This window comes from Pelophylax lessonae (assembly GCF_965119305.1).
Source record: "Pelophylax lessonae genome assembly, chromosome: 12".
NCBI classification, from domain to species: Eukaryota; Metazoa; Chordata; class Amphibia; order Anura; family Ranidae; genus Pelophylax; species Pelophylax lessonae.
This window is the reverse complement of record NC_138779.1, coordinates 51,277,951-51,302,411: the sequence shown is the minus strand read 5'-3', so window position 1 is coordinate 51,302,411 and position 24,461 is coordinate 51,277,951.

Here is a 24,461-nt window from a genome sequence, read left to right as displayed (position 1 = left end):
TGTTGTCACAAGGAATGTAAACATCTCTTGTGACAGTAATAGGCAGTGACAGGTAATTTTTATGGAGGGATCTGGGGTCTAAAAGACCCCAAAACCCTCCATTGCACTTCAAAGCATTCAAAACGCCAAGTGTGGTTGTTTTGAATGCAATCAATCCATGTTGCCCATATAGCATAGAACTTATGTTGCCCCTTACACATCGCCATCCATTCCTCCAAATTTCATTCACCAGGTGGATCCAGTCTCATTATGAATGGGCTGCCAGCACACCGCATTGGACAAAAAATGCACATGACCCATTTTTGGGAACATCTTCTTTAAGATAACAAGATGTAGCGAGACAATTGGGCACAATTTCACCTATGGGGGGGGGGGGGAGAAAGAGAAGAGAGATCACATACCAGATCAGATGCTTTCAGGCTGCAGGATCGTTTAAGGAAGGCATACATCAACACAATTCTAATCTTTTTGGCTCTATACACCACCACAATGGATTTGAAATGAAACAAACAAGATGTGCTTTAACTGCAGACTTTCTGTTTTAATTTGAGGGTATTTACATCCAAATCAGGGGAAAGGTGTAGGAATTACAACAGTTTGTCTATGTGCCTCTCACGTTTTAAGGGACCAATGGCCAGGTGTGTGTTATTCCCTCATTATCCCATTTACAAGGAGCAGATAAAAGGTCCAGAGTTTATTTCAAGTGTGTTATTTGCATTTGGAATCTGTTGCTGTCAACTCTCAATATGAGATCCAAAGAACTGTCACTATCAGTGAAGCAAGCTATCATTAGCCTGAAAAAACAAAACAAACCTATCAGAGAGATAGCAAAAACATTAGGTGTGGCCAAATCAACTGTTTGGAACATCCTTAACCACTTTACCGCTATGTACCAGAGTACTACTGCGGCAAAGTGGCACGATCCCGTCTGACGACGTAGACCTACGTCGCCAGACTCCTCCCCCTGTAGGCGGCGCTCGTGCGCCGCCGGAGGCGCGCTCCCGCCGTTTTCATTCACAGCGGGAGTCGGGCCAGGGGAGGAGCAGCGGCGATCGCCGCTGCTCTGCCCCGATCTTCGGGGAATCCAGTTTGGAGATCCGCCCGCCTGTGTAAACAGAGCGGGCGGATCTCCTCAGTGACAGGGAGTGACAGATCGGAGTGTTCGAGTGTTCAGCATAGCTGGACATCCGATCTGTCCCTGTCTCACACAGTCACCCCCCCCCCCACACGTCAGTAAGCACCAGGCATACATTAACCCCTCCCTCTCCAATAAAATTAACCCCTTCCCTGCCAGTGTCATTTTTACAGTAACAGTGCATATTTATAGCACTGATTACTGCAGTAATGTCACTGGTACCCCCAAAAGTGTCAATGTCAGTCAAGGGTCCGATCTGTCCGCCGCAATGTCGCAGTCCCGCAAAAAAAAATCGCAGATCACCCCATTACTCGTTAAAAAAAAAAAACAACAAAAATTACATAAATCTTTCCCTTTGTTAGTAAACGCAATAACTTTTGCGCAACCAATCAAAATACGCTTATTGCGATTTTTTTTTTACCAAACATAGGTAGCAGAAAACAAATTGGCCAAAAATTTTAAAAAAATTGGTTTTTTTACATATTGTTATTTTTTCAAAATAAACGCTCTTTTTTTGTTTATAGCGCAAAAAGTAAAAATCGCACAGGTGATCAAATACCACCAAAAGAAAGCTCTGTTTGTGGGAAAAAAAGGACATAAATTTTGTTTGGGTACGGCGTCGCATGACCGCGCAATTGTCAGTTAAATTCGCACAGCGCCGAATCGCAAAAAGTGGCCCAGACGTAAGACAGCAAAATGCTCTCGTGGTAAAGTGGTTAACCACTTTAGCCCCAGTCATCGCAGATGTACTGCGGCAGGCTGGCTCTCCCAGGCAAAGTCCCGTAAATGTGCAGCGCTCGCCTGGAAGGAGCAAGGCGGCGAGTGCGCTCTTTCTGTGGCGCGCTCCTGCCCCTGCTCGTCAGCTGGGGAGCCATTGCGTGTGACCAGCGGCTCCGATGGCCACCGGCCACTCGCGATCTCTCCCCGCTGACAGAGAAGGACAGACGGCTGACGTAAACACAGCCGTCCATCATTCTCCCTGAGATGATCACAGAGACTATGTGATCCTGCTATATAGGATCGCATGTCTCTATGGTCATCTCAAAAGCCCAACCCCCCCACAGTTAGAATCACTCCCCTAGGCTTACATATAACCCACAGGGTTAACCCCTTCCCTGCCAGTGTCATTTTTATAGTAACAGTGCATATTTTAAGCACTGATAACTGTAGTAATGTCACCGGTACCCCCAAAAGTGTCAAAAATGTCAGTTAGGGGTCCGATCTGTCCGCCGCAATGTCGCAGTCCCGCTAAAAATCGGAGACTGCCACAATTACTAGTAAAAAAAAAACAAAAAACGAAAAATGACATAAATCTTTCCCGTAGTTAGTAAACGCAATAACTTTTGTGCAAACTGATCAAAATACGCTTATTGTGATTTTTTTTTTACCAAAAATATGTAGCAGAAAACAAATTGGCCTAAAATGTTAAAAAATTTAGATTTTTACATTTTTTTTGGGAATGTTATATAGCAGAATGTAAAAAATATAGTTTTTTTTTTTTTTCAAAATTGTCACTATTTTTTGTTTATAGCGCAAAAAATAAAAAATGCAGAGGTGATCAAATACCACTAAAATAAAGCTGTATTTGTGGGGAAAAAAGGACGTCCATTTAGTTTGGGGACAGCGTAGTACGAACGCGCAATTGTCCGTTAAATTCACGCAGTGCCGAATCGCAAAATAGGGCCTTGTCTTTAAGCAGCAAAATCTTACGGTCTTAAAGTGGTTAAAAAGAAAGAATGCACTGGTGAACTCAGCAACACCAAAAGACCTGGAAGACCATGGAAAACAACTGTGGTGGATGACCGAATAATTCTTTTCCTGGTGAAGAAAACACCCTTCACAACAGTTGGGCAGATCAAGAACACTCTCCAGGAGGTAGGTGTATGTGTGTCAAAGTCAACAATCAACAGAAGACTTCACCAGAGTGAATACAGAGGGTTCACCACAAGATGTAAACCATTGGTGAGCCTCAAAAACCGGAAGGCCAGATTAGAGTATGCCAAACAACATCTAAAAAAGTCTTCACAGTTCTGGAACAACATCCTATGGACAGATGAGACCAAGATCAATTTGTACCAGAGTGATGGGAAGAGAAGAGTATGGAGAAGGAAAGGAACTGCTCATGATCCAAAGCATACCACCTCATCAGTGAAGCATGGTGGTGGTAGTGTCATGGCGTGGACATGTATGGCTGCCAATGGGACTGGTTCTCTTGTATTTATTGATGATGTGACTGCTGACAAAAGCAGCAGGATGAATTCTGAAGTGTTTCGGGCAATATTATCTGCTCATATTCAGCCAAATGCTTCAGAACTCATTGGACGGCGCTTCACAGTGCAGATATACAATGACCCGAAGCATACTGCGAAAGCAACCAAAGAGTTTTTTAAGTGAAAGAAGTGGAATGTTATGCAATAGCTAAGTCAATCACCTGACCTGAATTCGATTGAGCATGAATTTCACTTGCTGAAGGCAAAACTGAAGGGAAAATGCTCCAAGAACAAGCAGGAACTGAAGACAGTTGCAGTAGAGGCCTGGTAGAGCATCACCAGGGATGAAACCCAGTGTCTGGTGATGTCTATGCGTTCCAGACTTCAGGCTGTAATTGACTGCAAAGGATTTACAATCAAGTATTAAAAAGTGAAAGTTTGATTTATGATTGTTAATCTGTCCCATTGCTTTTGGTCCCTTAAAAACTGGGAGGCACATATACAAACTGTTGTAATTCCTACACTGTTCACCTGATTTGGATGTAAATATCCTCAAATTAAACCTGAAAGTCTGCAGTTAAAGCACATCTTGTTTGATTCATTTCAAATCCATTGTGGGGGTGTATAGAGCCAAAAAGATTTGAATTGTGTCGATGTCCCAATATTTATAGACCTGACTGCAAGTTAACACATGTCATACCACACATTTACTGCATGGCCGCATGGCAGCAGACCCCTGTGGTAGAAAAGGGGGACAAAAATGCCTCTAGCCTTACCCCCCCCCAAAAGGATGTTCCCCAAATCATGCTCCTCATAAATAAACTCTGAGGGGCAAGCCAAAATATATTGAGGGCGTAGCCTGGCTGAAGCCCAGGCTGAGATTGCCACACACAAACATTAGTCGGTCTGTTTTGATGTGCCACTACAGAGGCATCCACTTCAACACATATTGACCTCTGGAGCAGGGACAAGCTCCTTCCCCAGCCGGCATTCACAGCAGTGGGCTGAGGACCAGTACCCCTCTTAAAAGCCTGAATGGCTCACAAACAAGTTTCTTTTGGGCTATACCCAAATGAGCCACTGATAGATTTGGATCCCCTGCTCTTTTTTTGGCTGTAAAAGGAGCCCCACTCCTGCTAACACCACTGAGATACATTGACCAGGGATTATCCTTGCCGTTAGAAAAATATACACCACCTGTGATAAAATAACTAGGTTGTATTGGTAGCAATAAAGTGGTAAGGCAAAGCAACAGTTTAAAGATTATACACTAGACACAGGGAATCAACACAGCAGCAATACAATACTTTCAGGTACACTTTAAGTGTGGCCACCTATGTATGTTCCGCAGGACTAAGGGCATAAACGATAGCCCTCTGACTAGGAGATCACTCCCCAAGTGAGACATGTATGGGTAACAGGGGATCGAGTGGCTAGATCACTTGTAGGCCCTCAGTCAAGAGGTTTAATCCTGCAAAAAATCGTTTAGACCTCCTGCACATCAGTATTTCCAAATGGGTTTGACCCTGAAAGTTTGTTCTTCTGCCGGGTTAGTTGGGGCCCTTATGTTTGTGCACAATGTAAATGCTGTCCCTTTAGGATGTGGAAAGAACAAGCTAGCTCTCTTCTCTTTATGAGGCAGAGCCATTGGCATTGGTCCCTTTAAGGGATTGGATAAAGAGATGAGGTGAGATGGGTACTGTTCACTTTAAGAGGTAATTGTTGGCAAGAGTTATGTCATGGTTCACTTTAAGAAGTAGGTTTGGGCTTAAACCATAAAAGCGTCTTATTTTAATGGCTTGGGCTGAAGTGGATGCAGCCTCACGGAAAAGGTTCTGCCTACCAGGGAGTGAGGGGTTAACTAAGTCCAGCAACCAGCAGGCACTGATCACAATAGCAGCAAAAAGATGGCAGTTTGCAGCAATGAGGTAATAATCTCTGATGAAAAAGAATGCTTGAGAACATTAATTTGGAGAACCTGGCTGGCAACAAACTAACTGTAACTAGTAACAGTAATACGTGAGTCAGCGACCCTCTCACCCAGTCCTTATGCGGTGGTCTGCAGTGGAAAACCCCCTTTAATTGAAAATGCTGCTGCACTAATGGAAATGCATGCACTCTTGCTGCTGAATGGTTTCTCCAGAGCAGCCGTCTCCCACAAAATGTTTGTCTTAACATTCTTCTCAAGCTAGACTCCGGGCCAATCCAGGTCCCGTCCAGATTGCTGTAGCTCAGCATTAACACTCACACCTCCTTCCTCTTGCACAGTCTCTATAAAACTCCCCTGTGTCTTCCTTGGTGATTGCTCATGGGCTCTGTAGTTTAACTTAAGCTTAACTGTGAAGAAAGTTTTGCTTTCAGCCTGCAATTGGCAGAAGTCTATGGATGCTTGTATTAAGCTATGGCAAGTAAAAGTGCTGAATGCTGCCATCTTGTGAATGATTAAAATTATGCATTCTCCGTAACAATACATAGTGTTACATGCCCCTTGCTCATTTTTAATCTTACTGCTCACAGTGAAAGGGGGCATTGTTCCTCATCCTAAGTCCCAATGTAAGAAAGGCATTCTTCCTCACACTGACCAAGAGTGTAAGGAGGCAATCTTCCCCACACTGACCACAAACATAAGGGGCATTTTTTATCACAATGACCATAAATGTGAACATTTTTCACTTACTGGTCACCAATATAAGTGGGTAGTCAAAACAACATTTGCTAAGGTAGAATATGATAAATGTGGTAGCTCAGGGCCTACGCCACATGACTGTGATAGGGTGTTGTTCCATGGCTTTTTTACCCCTTCTTTTTGGCTATAAGGCCCCATGATTACTAATAATGCCCCTAGATTTAATCTACACAATATATTACTATATTCCAAAAGAATCAGTAGATCATTCATTGTGATGAAGAGAACAAAAGATAAAATTAAATTCCAGCATGGCAGAACATACTGTATCCAAATATCAAAAATTATATGATTTACAGGTGTTTCTGGGAAAATGGTATTTCTTACAAAATAAAATAGCAAAAGCAAAGAGATCATTCTTTTTAGTAAGATGGAGAGAGAAGAAATCAAATAGTATGTTCCTTTCACATGAAAATTGGATTTGCTCAATTAGGCAGAGCAGAGGGAAGAGACAATGATACTTTACAGACTCTAGCGCTGTGGACCTTGTTTAGTAATCAATTCAATAGTGACCGATTCAGAACAGGTTAAAAGGATCATTTCTGATTGGCTTCCGTGGTTACTGGCTTTTACAATGCCTTAATAAATATGGCAGAATCGGTTTAATACAATGTAGATTTTTTTTTTTACGTACACACCAGATATCTCGACAGTAAGCCAAACCAAGCTGCGAGTGATTGAGAGAAACCTTCTTGGGTGTTAAGCAAGATAAAATACCAATTACTGAAAGAGTTCTCTATTTTCGTAAACTTGATAGTGAGGTGTATATGTCAATTAATGAGAGATCCTCACCGTCAGCTCCCTTCTCTCAGCAGAATGCAGGGTTGCCATAGAAACCACTACATTTTCAAAAAGCCTTGGGCAGCACATGCGCGGAGGCATAGAATGGGATGCTTATGAGCTGACGTCCCAGAGCTCAACCGTTGAGCTGTAATCACAGGAGAGAATTTTCAGAAACTAGAACCATCTAAGTTAGACAAGAGGCCAAGTTTACAACATGTAGAAACACAGATTTAACACACAACATATCAAAATGATTTTCTGTGCAAACTGCGCTGGAAGAATGGAAATATACTGATGGAAATTAATTTCAGTAAATTCGGTTTACTTTTGTGCCACTTAATACTGCTTGGGACAATGTCAAAAATAGAATGAGCTAGTCAAGACATCTTTTTGTATAGCTATAGTCTCCTGCAGTTCCTAGGGGATTGCAAGCAAACTGGAAAATAAAATCTTGCCACTGTGTTCTGGGTATGCCCTGGGTCATCCATTAATTGGAGTTGCTTGGTTCAGCTTATAGGAGAACTTCCCATAGGATATCCTTATAATACGGACAGACTACTTTAACTGAACTTCTCAATTTAAGTGAGCTACAGTTTTCTTTCAAAATGTTTCTGCAATACCTAGAGACAAAGAGTAGTTAACACTTTTGGAAAGTTTGAAGCCATATTTTTTTAACAGGAAAAAATCAAAATTTTCACAAAAATTGAAAAAACTAAATTCAGTGTGGAGTAGTTTTACAAATCAAAAGTCACTTTGTTACACTGAGAAGGTGAAATGCAGTGTATATAAAAGTGTTAATGCTTGAAGTTAAAGTACAGTTTATTCAGTAAATAAACTAAACTAAACTAAACTTGACTGTATATGTTAAGAACATTTCAACTATACATGACAATGCTAATCCAGAAGCACATATTGCTCTTGCAAAAGCTTGATAAATTTCTCCTTGTTTTTCTGTGTTATTTTATCTATAAATTAAGGTATTGTGTATTTTAATGTCTTTAGGGCACCTCTGGCATGCAGGGATGTTTTGTCATCCTTGTGGCATTTGGAAAAAAATATTTCTTCTCACAATATTTGCAAATTGCAGCTTTGCTTTCAGGATAAATTGCACTGTGGAAAGGTTTCCAAACTCTAGATGTTGGTCTCACCATTTTACTAAGAGGAGGAAAAGAAAAAAACAATTTACTGACCAAACTATAGGGCAACGTTATACTTTAATGGTGGAGAACATTAATAGGAAATATTTAAAGGCTAAAAAAGATAAACAAGTTTGTCAGACAAATTTACCATCTTACCTTTCAATTAAAGCATGAGAGGATAGAAACTCATCTTCTGTATCCCAACAATTACCCAACTGTAGGAGGTACAAGATGGAGCCCGCAAGCAAACTAAACTAGAGCATTTCCCCTGCACTGCATATTTCTCATTTCAGAACTGCATTGAGAAGTATAGTGTTACTTGAACTGTATTCCAGGATTTGCTTGTCTTCAGTTGAGAGAACTTGCAATAATTTAAGAATTAAGTCCCAGAAATCTTTCATTAGGCCTTCATGTTATATAGTTTAATACCATGTCATAGGAATATTATTTACCATTGTGAAAGAACATACTTTTTTTTCCAATTTTTCAGAATTAAAACTGCTTTTAAAAAAATGGAAAAAAAAAAAAACAATTTTCCCAGTTTTTAATTTTTTTTTCTAGGGCTCCCCATCTCTAACAATGACAGTGCGAAAAAACAGCGCAACATGGTTGTGAATAGCATAAAACATATGTGAAATGTATCACCATCAATAAATAAATGTAAAAAATATATATATAAAATATACAAATATGAGACAGATATATTCTACACCCTGTGCAATAAATATCAATAATAGGAATCAATATCCTGTGCAATAGATAATAATAAATAGGAGTTCATGTGCTAGTGAAAAAAAGTCCAACAAAACATAACATATAAATTCCAAGGTGCTTCAGCAAGTAGCCAGTGAAGAATAGTTCATGAAAAGTGCTTAAGTGCTGGAAAATCTGTGCGAAATCATGCTGACACTGTGTTGTGAAAAAACTGTGACTTTCCTCTCCCCCAGGATGTTACACTTATATTCAGCTGGTATATCAGATCATACAGATTGTGGTGTGCTCGGGGCTCCCCTGGTCCCGGCATGCGTTCCACCGCTACCGGAAATGACGTCACAGCAACCGTAGGACCGGAAATTACGTCGACGCGTTTCAACCTCCTCCAGGGCGTTATCACAGACGTCGATGGAATTTCTGGTCCTACACTTGCTGTGACGTCATTTCCAGTAGCGGTGGAACGCACGCCGGGACCAGGGGAGCCCCGAGCACACCGCGATCTGTACGATCTGATATACCAACTGAATGACTGTACCAGCCTGCTTTTTCTCATAACAAATGTGAGTGACCCATTGTATGTTCTGAATAAAACGTTTATCATATCAGTATTACACTATTGTGAGCCTTTCCTTCCTTATATGGTCCCTATATCCTGCTGAGTTTACCCATTGGAAGTCCCTTTGTGGCTCTGACCAGTCTAGAGGATACTGCATGGATTCCTTACTGGACTAAGCTTGTGTGACCCTTACACAGTATTGTCTAGGGGTCCATTTTGTCCGGTAAGTGTAACATCCTGGGGGAGAGGAAAGTCACAGTTTTTTCACAACACAGTGTCAGCATGATTTTGCACAGATTTTCCAGCACTTAAGCACTTTTCATGAACTATTCTTCACTGGCTACTTGCTGAAGCACCTTGGAATTTATATGTTATGTTTTGTTGGACTTTTTTTCACTAGCACATGAACTCCTATTTATTATTATCTATTGCACAGGATATTGATTCCTATTATTGATATTTATTGCACAGGGTGTAGAATATATCTGTCTCATATTTGTATATTTTATATATATTTTTTACATTTATTTATTGATGGTGATACATTTCACATTTGTTTTATGCTATTCACAACCATTTTGCGCTGCTTTTTCGCACTGTCACTTTGAAGAATCTATTTGATTTTTGCACAGCAGCACTTTGAGTTGCAATCAAGCACCACCATAGCGCAGCATTAAATCACCTCATTTCCATCTCTAACAATACCACACTGCTTGAAGCGTAACCATACCTAAAAAACAAAATGTAATAAAGTCCAGATTACCATTTCTTAGATATGGTGGCTGTATGAGCTTATTTTTTTTAAACCTTATGATCCAGCCAACAATACACGTCTTGCCCTGGGATCACAAGCGTCACTCATTGTACTGTATCTATGGAGAAGCAATGTTGTCAGCATCTGGGAGGATGAGTACGTCCTCCCAGAATGATGCTTATCTCACCCAACTGTATATGTACAGTGGTCGGAACGGAAGCAATTAAAACTTCAGTTCAGTGCACAGTAGGGTACAAAGCCATTGGCCTTCAGAAAGGAACAACAGGTATTTTCTGTATTTAATTTTTTTAAATTTATTTAAAAAACAAACAGATGCAGCCATCACATCTAAGGACTGCTATACTTTATTATATTTTTGTTCTTGAGTTTAGATATACAATTTATCTCACGAAGAAGGCCCAGAATTACTGTGTTGTGATAAATATTTTTTGTTCTCACTTTAATGTGATGACATGTTTATATTGTATTTGCTATTTTGTTATATATTTTTTTATAAATCTTGGACATACAACGTACCCCAGCACTTTACACCTGCTGTCGCCACAATCTGATTTGTGAACAAGAGCTAATGTAGAAATATCTTGTATTATTGAGACCGCAGGTGTTATCACACACCCTTAGCAGAAATTGACAGAGACTGATTTTTCTTTTTGACATTTGACTCTTCTTGTAAAGCATTATAAAGGAAAAACTTTTTTTTTTTTTTTTTTAGAGAGATAAATTAGAACACCTGTCAGTTTTTTTTTTGTCTGTGCCCATTTTAAGGAGATTTACCCTTTCTATTGACCCTGTTTATCATTATCATCGAAAGTGAAAATAAAATAAAATGCCAAATTTTGGGCTGTCCCCAGAAAAGTAATAGGAGGGTAAATATTCCAATGGGGACACTAGTTCAGGTGACCTGGTGGGCCCCAAGGTATTCCGGGAGTTTGCAGAGATTTCCTCTCACTTCCGGTTTTGCCTATAGGGCAGGAAGTGAAGGGAAATCTCTGCAATGGGACACAGAAGGCAAAAAAAAAAAAAAAAACCTGGCAGTGGGGTTAAAACTCTTCCTTCGTTTATGAAAAAAAAAAAAAGTTTTGTCTATAGTTCTATTTTAGGATTCTGATGCATATGATGCAAGTGTGGATGTCTAGGTACCTGTTGAATGAGTAAGAGAGTTTTTGTGGCTGTCCATGAATGTCTGCCCTAAAGTGGCCTTGTTCATTTTAAACATATTCATCAATCAAGTTGATTTAAAATACTATATAAGCCAAAGCTTGCTTTTTTAATTTTTTTTTTAACAAAGTGCCTTTTTTAAAGAACAGGTCTGTTTTTCAATTGCAAATGTGACTTACAAGAGCTTTACTAGATTGTGCTCCTTCACCTGGACAACACCGGATATGTAGCTTGTTTTTTTGGATTTTATTTGGCCTTGGGTACCAGTTAAAAGCATTGTTACCTACTTTATATCTTGCTCCCCCAGCAGCCAGAGCTTCCCTCTTTTTTCCGACACTCTGGATTATGAGCAGGGTCTTGGCATTCTTACTTGCAATTCCGGTTTGTCTTGCATTGTACTTGATGATGTCTAAGTGTGAGTGATGTTGTATTAAAGCCCCTGTGAAAATTAAATGCACTACCACATTTTGGTATCATGTAGTGGTAGTGCACTAACAGATATACATGACTGCAAATGATGTGAACCACAAGCTAAACCAGCAGTATTTCTAGGCTTGTTTTCACACATTTTGCCAAGTGTTCCTGGTCTCAAAGCTACTACTACCACCTAAAATAGCCAATGCCTTCTGTCAGTCTTCAGTAATACATGGAATATAGATTTGGTGGACAGTATACCGGTGTCCCCAGTGTTTGATAAGAAGTATATGGAGAGCGGTCACCCATTCACTAGATTACAAGCATGGAATAGACCAGAAAGAAAAGGACAAGAGAAAAGTAGAGGACACAGAGGAAATATACAACACAAAACAATGGGAGAAAAGTCAGAGGCACGTTTTTTTAGTCTGTAGGGTTCCTCAGGTCTATGAGGGCCCAAGGCCCAAGAACCAACCTCAAGATAAGCTGGTGTCCTTATTACAGGTTAGAATACTATTTTAAAACACTATTTTAAAACACATTTAAAGAGCGTTACAGTTACAGTTAAACAAACGTTACAGTGTCAGTGTCCATTTCCAGGGCTTCCTAGGAAATAATTCCATAACACCAACTGTTTTATGGTAGCTGTGCATTTACCAGCTTCTTTTTGCATCAAAACAAAAAATTAAAAATTAAAAAGTGACAATTTCTCTTTAAAGAAAACCTGCCACAAAGCAAAAATAACTGTTTCAGAAGTTTTCATTCAAAGCAACCACCCTGACTTTAAAGCAGAGTTCCACCCGTTTTTGTGTTTATTAAAAGTCAGCAGCTACAAAAGAGATATGTGACGTGTCCCAGAAGATTGCAGAGAGGGAGCAGGAGAGGAGAACTTCCTCTCGAGCCGGCCTAGGTGGCCCGAGTGGAAGTGGGAGCGGGTACCTGTCAAATCTAGGTACCCCCCCCCAAAAAAGAATGACATGACAAATGTGGCATGTCAGGGGTGAGGAGGCCTTAAAGCTGAAGTTCCATTTTTGGGCAGAACTCCACTTTAAGGTCACTAAAAGTTGAATTTATGGTTTCACTGTTTCAGCAATGGCAGCACCCATATTGCTCTCAGAACATTTTTTAGCAGATAAATACATGGTTACTTAAACCCAGTGTTACAGCAGTCTTTTCTGAAATTACAACAAAATCTCAGAATAAATCTCGTGTGAAAGCTACCCTGATGACTTTATGTATCTCGGAAAGGTCGCTTCTCTCCAGCAATAAGGTTAACTGGGTTTTAATCATGTACTAAATTGCATGCTAATGACCTCATTGCAGCTGTAGTGAAATACATTCTTGGTTCATCAAGGTCTATTAAGGTCTATTCTGGGAAGAGCTGGAGCAACATGTACGGTAAGCTCAATCATACCTGTACAGATTCATAGCCCTGGCATAAAAGTACAAAACAGCAGGGCAGCAAAAGCATCTTCAAACTACTCTAGAATGAAAAAAAAAAAAAAAAGTTGAACTACATACCCAAGGAAACATTTATTTTAGTTTAAATATCAAACTCAGCACAATAACTAAAGCCTAAGATTAAAAATAAGCACAAGGGGGGGCGTGGCCACGCAAGGCATGTGAGCGGACGTGCTGCACGGAGAACCCGCATGTAACCCTTTCACCGATCCTTACTCCGGACACCGATTTGCACATTCCTGGCACCGATCGATTCACCGTGCTCCCGGGAGTCGGACGATACGTCTCACACCTGACTAGCGACCATGCTGACCCGGAAAGGTCGGGAGGATGGCGCGGCCTCCAAAATCCAAGATGGCACCGCGACCGGCACGCCGAGGGGAACACAGCGCGGGGCTGATAAGCCAAAGGATCAGAGCGGCAAGGCAGGCAAGTCCAACCGCAAAGATGCCCCTAAAGATATGCTATACTATGCCCATAAGCTGACTTACGCTCAGGCCACTTCTGCACAGGCTGACCTGCGCACTGGGGCTGATTCTCTGTCCCCCATGGACACTGACCGAGCTCCAGAGCCTGCACCTTCTGCCTCCACGTCGGAGATTCCCCCTGTGCCCCTGGGGGATGTGATGGAGGGGGACCTGTGGCAGGCGCAGCACTACAAAGTGCCTTATGCGCTGTGGCCTTAGAAGAATTAGATCTCTCTGACTTCAGTCTAACCAGACTGTCTGTTACTCTATAAATTCCTCTAATACCATTCTATGGAAAGCAGTAGGTTTAAAGAGCACACCAAACGCTTAAGATATCTTCTTTATTAACTTTAACTTTTCTTCATAGATAACAGTGACACTTTTGCAGCAGACAGTCCATGTACAACATGTGCTGAATACAGTATAACAAATGGTGGATATATTTCTCTCTGTATTGCTGTTTGAGTTTATTTGCTTGGGTTTGTTTGCTTGGGTTTGGTTTTGAGTTGTTAGAGTTTGTTTGCTTGGGTTTGTTTGCTTGGGTTTGATTTCGTGTTCGAGTTTGATATAACTTCTGAAGTTTGATAGTTTGTTTGTTTGATTTCGTGTTCGAGTTTGATAATTTGAGTTTGGTGGAACTACAAGTGAACACATAACTAGTTCAGTATACAGCTCTAATCACATTACTAACAATAGGAACATGTATAACTGTTAATTACCTATTTTTGGCCACTTGCTTCCATAAAACTGCTCTGTGGATCTGTGTGTCTATTCAGTTCTCTTCTGTAGTGGAAAATGAGAAGGCTGGCTGAAGCATGAGGCTTCAGAGAAAAAATGATGGGTGTAAGGCTGGCTGTGATTGGCCAAGACTGTTGCTGAGTGTGAGATTGGCTGTGATTGGCCACAAACTCCTTATGGGTAATAAAGTTTAACTCTGTGCTTTCTGGTTTCAACTCTGCTGTGTCTGAGCTTACCTTACATGCATACAAATGAATCTTACAGGCATATTTTTCCTTTGCTTCTGTGAACACAACATACAACTGTTATGTGACATCCAAACATGAAATCACAGTAAATAACTCTGCTTTTGTCTCTCACATATAAACATATGCACTGTATTGAGGTTATTAACAGGTCTAGCTGTATATGCATGTAGGTCATATTAGCAACCTAGGACAGGTTCTAGCTGGCCAGCTACACTCCCACCAAAATTACCTATAATTCTATGTTCTCTATAGTAGGATTTGAACATGAATTTGGGGAATTTTCTATCAGGTTCTCAACTTCCAAGTGTCTTTTATCACTTTCAAGTAGAACAACTAACTGCTGTATAGGACGTTCCAACTTGAGTGGAGTAGTGAGACGTTTTCCCTTTTTGTCAAGTTTTGAGTCTCCTATTTGTAACAACGCTCTTCTTACTAGTCTGTCTTTATCCTTTTGAACTTCTAGAACTTTAGCCAATTTCCATTGACTTCTAGGTAAATCTTCTTCTTTCACTAATACTATGTCACCAACTTGGACATTTCTTCTGGGTGTTTGCCATTTACTTCTTAGCGTAAGATTAGCTAAGTACTCTTTCCTCCATCTATTCCAAAACTGTTCTGATAGATATTGAACTCTTCGCCATCTCTTTTTGGCGTATAAATCCTCTTTGGTGAACTTGCCAGGTGGTGGATGTATGTAATCAGACTTAAGATGAAGTAGATGGTTGGGAGTTAAAGGTTCCAAACTTGTTGGATCATTGATGTTGTCAACTGTAAGTGGACGACTGTTAACAATAGACATTACTTCATAGAATAGGGTCCTAAGTGAAGCATCATCCATTCTTCCGGTGTTCTTTTTCAACATTGAACTTAACACATTTCTTACAGTTCTGATTTGTCTTTCCCAAACTCCTCCTGTGTGGATTGCATGTGGAGCATTCATATGAAAGTCACATTGATTCCATGACAAATACTCAGTTACTTTTTCCTTGTCGATCTCTTTTAGAGCTTTCTTCAATTCATTCCTTGCTCCGACAAAATTGGATCCTTGGTCAGATCTAAGCTCTCTGACAGTACCTCTAATGGCTATGAAACATCTCAAGGCATTGATGAATGCATCAGTTGACATATCTTCTAACATTTCAAGATGAATTGCTCTGGAGCTTAGACATGTAAATATTAGTCCATATCTCTTGTACTCCTTGCGGTTTTGCTTGGTAATGAATGGGCCGAAACAATCCATTCCACTATAAAGAAATGGTGGTGATGGGTTTACACGATCTGTCGGTAGATCTGCCATTCTTTGTTCTTCAGTAGGTCTACGTGCCTTTCTACAAGTTACGCATTTACTGATATACTTTGCAATAACTTTGCTTCCTTTCACTATCATTCAATGATTCCTTCTTTCTGATTCCCTTTGCCAAACGTTGAATTCGAGCTACTACGTTTATGACTGTATTCCATTTTGAACATCTGGCTAGTCTTTCAAGTATGTCATCTTGACACTTGGCAGCAGTGCTCAATGTTTGTACAACTTTTACTTCTGGATCACCCATAGACAATTCTGTGTAACCTTCACTGGGTATGATCTCCTTTTCCCAAAGGAACTCTGGGCCAGTGAACCAATTTGAATTTCTCAATTCTGTTACATTCAGGCCTCTTGAAGCATGATCTGCTGGGTTATGCTTTGTATCAATGTGATGCCAATGTTCCGGATTTGTTATTTCCCGAATTTTCTGAACTCTGTTGGCGACAAAGACATGGAATCTTCGAGCTTCGTTATTTATGTATCCTAGGACAACTCGTGAGTCTGTCCAAAAGTATTCTTCATCTATTTTTAACTCTAATTCTTCTCTCAGAAACTTGCTTACTGATGCTGAAACAACAGCTGCTGTCAGTCCAAGTCTCGGTATTGTCTGAATACTGGTAGGTGCGACTCTGGTCTTTCCCATAACCAGGGCACAGTGTATTTTTCCTTCTCCTATCACTCTGATGTAGGAGCACTGACCATAACCATAACTACTGGCGTCTGAAAAGTGATGAAGTTCTATTTTCTTGTACTCTCCGAAATCATGAGGTACAAAACACCTGGGTATCCAAACTTCTCTTAAATTCTGCAAGTCTCTTATCCAAGCCTCCCACCTTGGCCTCAAATCTTCAGGTATGGGTTCATCCCATCCCAACTTCCTTCTGCATAATTCTTGTAGTATTTCTTTTGCTTTGAGGATCACTGGGGCCAAGAATCCCAATGGATCATATATAGAAGCCACTGCGGAAAGAATGGTACGTCTAGTTGCAACTTTCTCTTCAAAGGATACTTCAAAGAAGAACTCATCATTCTCTACATTCCATCCCAATCCAAGTACATTTTGAACTGGAAGATGATCATAATTGAGATCTACATCCTTCATTGTTGATGCAGGTTCAGAGTCACTGATGGATTCCAGTACCTCTCTGTTGTTTGAGATGAATTTATGAAGGCGCAGATTTCCTCTTGCGCATAACTCTTGGCTTTCTTTTACTAGTTTGATTGCAGATTCTGTGGACTCTAGACTTATAAGACCATCATCTACATAGAAGTTTTTCTTAAGAAAATTTGCTGCTGATGGGCAATCCTCTTCATTTTTGTTGGCCAGGTACTTCATACCATAATTGGCGCAACCTGGAGACGATGCTGCTCCAAACAAGTGTACTTTCATTCTGTATTCTGCTGGCTCTGTGTCTGTATCTCCGTCCTCCCACCATAGAAACCTCAGGAAGTCTCTATCTTCATTCTTCACATGAAACTGGTGGAACGTCTTTTCAACGTCACACATGACCGCTACGGGATACTTTCTGAATCTACAGAGTACTCCAGGCAGAGTGTTTGTAAGGTCTGGTCCTTTTAGTAGATGATCGTTCAATGCAACACCATCATACTTTGCTGAGCAATCAAATACTACTCTAATCTTATCTGGTTTCTTTGGGTGGTAAACACCTTGATGTGGGATGTACCACACTTCTCCTTCTTTAGGTTGGTTATTCACCTTCTCTGCATGTCCTTCTTCAAGGATGCCTTCCATGAATTTAAAATAATCTTGCTTGAATTTGGGATCTCTTCCCATCTTTTTCTTCAGGCATTTCAATCTTGCTAGGGCAAGATTTCTGTTATTTGGCAGACAAGGTCGTTCTCTAAAGGGTAAGGGCATTTCAAGATAACCTTGTTGATTCTGCTGAATACTTTCTTCTAGAGTGTGTACGAACTTTATGTTTTCTTGAGATACACTCTTTTCTTCAGAACTTATGTCTGCAAAGTCAGACTCAAGGATCTTGATTACTTTTGCTGAACTTACAGTTGGTAACTCTTGGACGGATATTCGATGACACAATCCTGTCACCTGTCTTGAGTTTGCAATCTGCTGTTTTCCTCCAAAAACACCCCATCCTAGATCAGTTCCAACAGTGTAGGGTCCACCCTTTCCTCCTGTGATTACCTCTCGTGGTACCAAAGCTTCGGGACAATCGTAGCCTATCAACAGTCCAACACCAAACTCCTTCAGTGGGGACATTTCATGTGATATGACAGATAGGTGTTCCCATTTATTGGCTGTTTCACAGGTAGGTATGCGATCTCGATCTAGAGGTATATCGTCTTTTGTATAGGCTGGAGGTAGATTTAATGTGAGGTTTGAATGAAGTCCTCTAACTCTCAATCCTTTGACTCTTTGACTGTTCACTAATGTATCTCTCCCCGTCATTGTGGTGAGTTTGAGCTTCACTGGCTCTGTAGCCACTTGTAATTTCTTGCAGATTTCTTGATCAATGAAGATAACATCGCTTTGGGCATCCAATAGTGCATAGGCATATACCTTCTTATTCCTCCTTTTAGGATTTGAAATGCACACTGGTACAACCATTGATGTGCCGTTGCTTTCTCCTTCCCTTACTCTGCAAGAGAATACTGATACTTTCTTTTCTTCCTCAGCATCTTTAGGTATTGAGGATTCATCCTTCTTTGGACGTTCTTCATGTAATGGGGTAGGATGGCATCCTTTGCAAACACTGCATGTGGCCCTTTTCTTACACTCCTTAGTAATATGGCCTTTCCTTAGGCATCCAAAACACAGTTGATTATCAAGTACAAATTTTTTCTTTTCATTTGAGGACTTCTCTTTTAATTGTTGGCACTTGTGTATGGAGTGGTTCTCTCCACAGAACATACACTTAAAGGTAGTCTGAGGATTTGTCAGTTCTGTCTCTCTACTGATCCCAGTAGTGACTTTGAACTTGCTCTCGTAGGTATCTAGACCTTTAGCTGCTGTGTTGGTTGCAAAGCTAGCTGCTCTTGAACGTCTTATATCTCTTGCAGGCCTTTCTTCTAAGGATTTTAAGGCATAAGATGCTGTTACTGGGTTACATGCTATTCGTGCTTCCTTATTGACAAACTCAGAGAACTTTTCAAAACTTGGGAAGTCCTTATTTAGATCTAACTGTTCAGTCACATAGCGATTCCACCTAGAAGCCACTCCTTCAGGTAGTTTAGCTAGCATCCTGTGGTTTTCCAGATAGTCGTTCAGTACTTCTAGTACATGTGGGATGGCATTGCTGCATGCTTGCAGAAAGTCACCATACTCTTGGAGTTTGAAATGTTCTTTAGGACCTATCTTAGGCCAGTTATTCAATTTCTCCCTAAAGGCTCTTTGTACTAAGAAAGGATAACCATATCTTGCATTTAACTTTTCCCAAGCTTGCTTGTAGGCTTCTTCGTCTGTTCTATAGAAGTTACCTTCAAGAGCTTTCTTTGCTTCTCCACCAACATATTTCTGAAGGTAGAATAACTTGTCAACTGGCCTGGAGCAATAGTGCTCAATGATCATTTCAAAACTCGCCTTCCACTCTATGAACTTCAGTATGTCTCCTGAAAATACAGCAGGTTCTGGAACGGGCAGTCTTGCTGGGACTGTTCTCTGTCGTCTTGCAGTTGCAACATTTTCCTGATCATTGCAGTGACATCTAGGAATAGGATCATCTAGTTTTATTTTCTCACCTAGTTCTGAATTAGGTAAGTCTCTCTCTTTGTCTTTCTGAGCAGGGATAGAAGGGCACTGACTTTTTTCTTCACTACGTACTGGTAATCTCCTTTCATTCTCCTGGGCGTATGAAAAGAAGTAGGAGTCTGCATCTTCACTTAGTACAGATTTGGACTTATGATTACTATTCATGTCCTCTTCGTGTACTCTCAGTCTGGCTTCTATAATCTTGACTTCTTTCAGCCTTTCCAGACTTTCCATTTTAGCTTCCATTTGAGCTTTTCGTAGGCGCTGCGCCTCAATGGCAGATTCCATCTCAATTTCTGCTTTCTTGACAGCAAGTTGTTCGACCAGTTCCTTTCTTTTGGCTATTAAGGTACTTGAGGACTCTGATATGTTACTGGCACTTCTGCTAGTGAAGGAAGTCCCACTTGAGATTGTGGTTCCCCCTAAGGACCTAGCATAGTCTCTCATAAAGAGCTTGTTCATTCTCTTTCTTGCCTTAACTTCATCATAGTTAGCTTCAGATGATAGTTCTCTTTAGTGACTGCAGTACACGTGTCCATGTTCCTTACAATATCCTGGGAAGGTGTCGTGGATGACCGCAGATTGACATATGCTGCCATGAGCTCTGATTCAGATTCTTCTATCGTCTCCACAATATCACTCAAGTTCCTTTTATACTTTCTTGCTTTAGCCTTCTACGAACATCTTTAATGTATAATTTCCACTTATCATACATTCTGGTGAACTTTTTTCCTTTTAATGCTGCTTGTTGCTCCAAATTTTCCAGCATCTTTGCGGTCGGTTTTCTGATACGTTCTGAACCTCTTAGTTCGTCTGGTTGGGATATATCAGTTTGGGGCAAGACTAATGCTGCATCTGACTCTTTTACCTCAGACAGGTTCCCTTGCTCTTCACTTTCTAACTTATCTATCCTTGTATCCTCTAACAGTGGCATAGCAATACTAGACTTAGACATTTTTACTCTAAATGCTATAACACTCAATAAGAATATTAAGAAGACTTTCACTTTAAATGCAATAGCAATAGGTGCAGGCAATAAAAATGACTTTCACTTTAAGTGCAATAGCAATAGGTGCAGGCAGTAAAAAATGGCATTCACTTTAAATACTTTAGAGTCCGTGTACTACAACTGCCCCTTGTTTTTTACTTACAGTCCTTTTATTCCTGAACACGCAAAATGTCTCTTTCTTGTCAAGCCTATTGCAATGATAAGTAATAAAGGAAAGTTCTGACCTACTTCTGAAGAGCAGGATACTGCGATCTGTAGGTTGCTGGAACAAATATCAGTCTTAAAGGAGACTTGTCTTTTCTTGATCTGATGCTCTATACAGACTTGCGATGCTTTGGGCTGACTTGCGATGCTCTGCGCTGACTTGTGATGCTCTGCTCTGACTTGCGATGCTCTGCTCTGACTTGCGATGCTCTGCGCTGACTTGCGATGCTTTGTGCTGCAGGCTTTGGACCTAGTGGCGGGAAACTAGCTGGCTGCAGTACGTGGTCTCTCCGTGGGTAGTGGTGCAGGCACTCTAGCTCTGGACTTTGGCCTCCCACCATGCGTCTCTTTCTCTCTCTAGGAATTGCAGGAGGGTTGGCGCTCTTTCTGTGTCTATCTTGCCTTTGCCGTTCTGCCACTTTAAGAGTCGGCTGCAGTTTGACTAAAACCACACGTTGTGGCCTCTATGTAGCTCCGCTGCTCAAATGCGCTCTTTACTCTGAAAGTTGAGGAGCACTATTACTTTGCCCTCAAAGGGCTAAATAGTTCCACTGTGGCAGGTGCAGCACTACAAAGTGCCTTATGCGCTGTGGCATTAGAAGAACTTGATCTCTCTGACTTCAGTCTAACCAGACTGTCTGTTACTCTATAAATTCCTCGAATACCGTTCTATGGAAAGCAGTAGGTTTAAAGAGCACACCAAACGCTTAAGATATCTTCTTTATTAACTTCAACTTTTCTTCATAGATAACACTGACACTTTGCAGCAGACAGTCCATGTACAACATGTGCTGAATACAGTATAACAAATGGTGGATATATTTCTCTCTCTATTGCTATTTGAGTTTGTTTGCTTGGGTTTGGTTTTGAGTTGTTAGAGTTGTTTGGGTTTGTTCGATAGTTTGAATTCGATATAACTTTTGAAGTTTGATAGTTTGTTTGTTTGTTTTCGTGTTCGAGTTTGTTTGTTTGTTGGAACTACAAGTGAACACATAACTAGTTCAGTATACAGCTCTAATCACATTACTAACAATAGGAACGTGTATAACTGTTAATTACCCATTTTTGGCCACTTGCTTCCATAAAACTGCTCTGTGGATCTGTGTGTCTATTCAGTTCTCTTGCTCTGTAGTGGAATGAGAGGGCTGGCTAAAGCATGAGGCTTCAGAGACAAAAAATGAGTGTAAGGCTGGCTGTAATTGGCCAAGACTGTTGCTGAGTGTGAGATTGGCTGTGATTGGCCACAAACTCCTTATGGGTAATAAAGTTTAACTCTGTGCTTTCTGGTTTCAACTCTGCTGTGTCTGAGCTTACCTTACATGCATACAAATGAATCTTACAGGCAAATTTCCTTTTGCTTCTGTGAACACAACATACAACTGTTATGTGACATCCAAACATGAAATCACAGTAAATAACTCTGCTTTTGTCTCTCACATATAAACATATGCACTGTATTGAGGTTATTAACAGGTCTAGCTGTATATGCATGTAGGTCATATTAGCAACCTAGGACAGGTTCTAGCTGGCCAGCTACACTCTCACCCCCTCTCCCCCTCGCCCCCTTCTCTCTCTCACTCTTGCCCTCCTCTCTGTCCCTCGCCCCTTCTCACCACCCCCCTCCCCCCACTTTCCCTTAGTGTATATGTGTGTAAATATATATAGTTTAATATGTATTTAAAGGCATAAACACAAAATTTGACGGAGGTATATACACTGCTCAAAAAAAATTAAAGGTACACTTTTAATCAGAGTGTAGCATCGAGTCACTTAAACTTCTGGGATATTGATCTGGTCAGTTAACCACATTACCACCGGAGGATTTTCCTGCTGTACGTCCAGGCCACTTTTTGCGATTCGGCACTGTGCGAATTTAACTGACAATTGTGCGGTCATCCAAACAAAATTTACGTCCTTTTTTCCCACAAACAGAGCTTTCTTTTGGTGGTATTTGATCAACTCTGCGCTTTTCATTTTTTGCGATATTAATAAAAAATGCGACAATTTTGAAAAAATAACAATATTTTTCTACTTTGACAGTTAAAAAATATCCAATATATAAAATTTTTGTCATATATTTAGGCCAAAATGTATTTAGCTACATGTCTTTGACAAAAAATTCTCCATGAGCGTATTTTTAACCGCTTTAAGACCGGAAGATTTTACCCCATTCCTGACCAGGCCATATCTTGCGATTCGGCACTGCGTTACTTTAATGGACAATTGTGCGGTCGTGTGATGCTGTACCCGAATTAAATTTGTGTCCTTTTTTCCCCACAAATAGAGCTTTCTTTTGGTGGTATTTGATCACCTGTGTGATTTTTATTTTTTGTGCTAAATAACAAAAAGTGCGACAATTTTGAAAAAATAACAATATTTTTCAAATTTTTTTATATGAAATTCCCCAAAAAAATGTAAAAATCTAAATTTTTTAACATTTTAGGCCAATTTGTTTTCTGCTACATATTTTTGGTAAAAAAATCGCAATAAGCGTATTTTGATTGGTTTGCGCAAAAGTTATTGCAGCTACTAACTACGGGAAATTTATGTCATTTTAATTGTTTTTTTTTTTAACTAGTAATGGCGGTGATCTGCGATTTTTTTTTTGCGGGACTGCTACATTGCGGCGGACAGATCGGACCCTTGACTGACATTTATGACACTATTGGGGGTACCAGTGACATTACTACAGTAATCAGTGCTATAAATATGCACTGTTACTGTAAAAATGACACTGGCAGGAAAGGGGTTAACTTTTATTGGTGATCAAGGGGTTAATGTATGCCTGGTGCTTACTAACGTGTGTGGGGGGAGGGGATTGTGTGACACAGGCACAGATCGCAGGTTCAGCTCACAAGGGAAGGAGTCGCTGGACGATATCGAGCCACTTTGCCGCAGTACCAGCTCAGTGAGCGGTCGGCAAGTGGTTAAGTAGCAGAGGGGGTTGATAATCAGTGTAACGGAACCATCGACCCACACCGTACTTGTGGTATTCCGTCAGTATGTGGCTTCCTCCAGTCTGGACATAGATGGAGATATTCCAGCCACCCTACATACAAAAACTAGCCTGAACTTAGCTTGTATGTCTCTGAAAGCAACTCACTCTTTATTGAACACAGGCACAAAAGATCACAACTCAGGGGACAATCCCCCCCTCCCCCTCTTTGCATAATAACAACACACTGGGCGGGGAACTACATTCTGTAACATGACACACAGGTGTATTCAACTTTCCAACAGTAGACAGTCTTTAAGGAAGGGCTGCTGGAGAAATCCCCCCTCCCCTCTAGAAGCTAATACACATACACATGTACATCCCATAATAGGTTGATCTTAAGGCAGACAAAAGAACAATAGAACAAAGGAATGCAGGTACTTAACCATAACAAACCCCACCCCATCTCAACCTGTCTAGCAGAGGTCTACGGTACACCATTTCCAATATTATAACAGTCTGAAATTGTTCATCTTTATATATTTCTCTGAGGAATATTGTTCTTAAATATTGCTGTCATAGGTTCAACACAAACCACACATACAGAACCCAGGATAGCCAGGATAACACCAAATGCTGAGTCCGGTGTGGTTTTACAGCGAGTCTGGTTAGTGCAGACCCAACTGGGGTTCTTGGTCACCCTGTGCCCCTGAAAGACACAGGGGGACTTACACATAAGAGGAGCCTAGGGGGCAGAGAGAGGGTTTTCCCAACCCCTCTAAGGTAAGCTGAGTTC